We start from the raw sequence: 1949 nt of genomic DNA, 5'->3' as shown, positions 1-1949 counted from the left end.
AGTGGGACCAGCCCCCGCGTACTCTGTCTGGCCGATTGAGTCTTGGGAGGGAAAAAAGGTACTGAGAGCGATGGGCACGTACTAGGAGAGTAGTGCAGGGCTTACTCTATCAGACGTGGACGCCCGAAAGGTGTTCGCTCCGCGGAAACACCAGATTCCTCTCATTAGCCCCGCCGCGCCTGGCGGGAGAGGAGTTCTTAGAGCTCTAACTGCCGGGTGCGAAATATACTAGCCCCTGCACCAGCATTTAATAAGCGCGCCCCTGTAGCAACAAATAAACGGGCCACTGCAGCAACATGATTCAAGTCAAAACAGGATTCAGCTGGCGATGACTTGATTTACTGTTACTAAAGATACAGTAGATAAATAAATAGATAGATAGATAGATAGATAGATAGATAGATAGATAGATAGATAGATAGATAGATAGATAGATAGATAGATCGATCGATAGATAGGTAGATGGATAGAGCGATAGATGAAAAGATAGATAGATAAATAGATAGATAGATAGATAGATAAATAGATAAATAAATAGATAGATAAATAGATAGATAGATAGATAGATAGATATATAGATATGTAGCGCTGCTGCGCTCGAGCTCATTACTTAGGCCGAGTGAGCGGAGCGGGCGACAGCTGGCAGCGATGCAAAAGGTGTTGAATAACTGACTAGATAGAATGGTCACTTAGAGAGTGGAGAGCGGAGAGCGGGGTACGTGGCACGCCGCATCATAAACCGCAGCCCACGCACGAAGCGTTCAGCAGTACGGGAGCCTGGCGAAACCCAAGAGGTGACGAGATAATGCCCGGATGTCGGGCACAAGGATCGCCTTAGTATATAAGGATAGCCGCACGCAGGCACAGGGAACTCGGAACTCTCCCTCCCGGTGTTCTGCCCTGCCACGCTATACTTGTTGTACGCTACTTGTTGTACGGTTGTCATTCGCTATGGCTAACAATACAGTCGCTTGTGGTACGTTACGCTATTAGTTCGTGTTTGCTTTACGTCTTGCACAACTACTACCCTTTACCCCTACCCGCTGCATACTTTGATTAAGTACAAGGTTACATTTGGTGCCGTGACCAGGGTTCGAACCTGGGTTATTGCGGCCACAACGCAAGATACTAACCACTATACGATCACGGCCGCTGCGTATTATAGTTTTACGCAGGAATATATTGGGATATCACTTGGTCGAGTCAGCTACATACAACCGGATGAAAGCGCGCTGCGAGTATGTTTGCGCAAGCGTAAACATGTGTGCGACGTTAAATCACCTGTATATCCCATATCAGTGGTTACGTCATGCCCTGTGGCGTTATTCCGAAACATAACAGCGGACGTAACCGCCCGGTGTACTAATCGTGTTACATTTTATGCGCGACCGACCACTAAAGCGCAGTACCTGCTGAACGAGTGCTTGCTGATAACGTCCCCCCACCCGGTACGCGTGTCGATAAGTTGTCAATCACACCCTAAGGCGCAGGTACAGGTACGCGAATTTGACATTGTGAATCAGCAGATCGTTACGCTGCATTCAGCATGTAAAGGCGAGACGAAGTATTTTTCTCTCCCGTCTTTCTTTCATCATGAATGCGGCGCCGAGATGCCTCCGTATCTTAGAGACCGTCGGACCATGGTCCCTAAGGAAGTCCCTTATATTTGGGCGTATACTATGCTCTGGCCGGCGTCGGAGGCTGGTAGAGGCACTCAGCTGATACGAAACAGTACTGTCACACGGGAGATGTACAGAAATACGACTTAGAGTGTCGCATACGATGACTTAGTTGCGAGCGGTTAAACATGGCAAACGCATTGCCACTGCCGACGCGTACTACGCTTCGAACTCAGGAGCTGGGGTATCACCTCAAATTATACAACGCCTATGTCTCGTTGGCATTAGCTACACTGCCTGATTGCAGGGTTGATTGTATTTTTAATTGCG

At 48.2% G+C, this 1949-nt stretch overlaps 1 protein-coding gene and 1 non-coding gene across 3 annotated transcripts in view; one reads left to right on the top strand and one right to left on the bottom strand.

The window, feature by feature from the left end:
* Positions 1–1949, top strand: part of LOC106814489 (15-hydroxyprostaglandin dehydrogenase [NAD(+)]-like) — a 57527-nt gene that overhangs the window by 33576 nt on the left and 22002 nt on the right. The window lies entirely within an intron of this gene.
* Trnah-gug lies at positions 1079–1150 on the bottom strand. The gene has a single exon. It is a non-coding gene; the product is annotated as a tRNA-His (tRNA).

This window comes from Priapulus caudatus, unplaced genomic scaffold (assembly GCF_000485595.1).
Source record: "Priapulus caudatus unplaced genomic scaffold, Priapulus_caudatus-5.0.1 Scaffold931, whole genome shotgun sequence".
Classification (NCBI taxonomy): Eukaryota; Metazoa; Priapulida; class Priapulimorpha; order Priapulimorphida; family Priapulidae; genus Priapulus; species Priapulus caudatus.
Note: the sequence above shows the minus strand (reverse complement) of the source record. Positions and strands in the feature narration are given on the sequence as shown.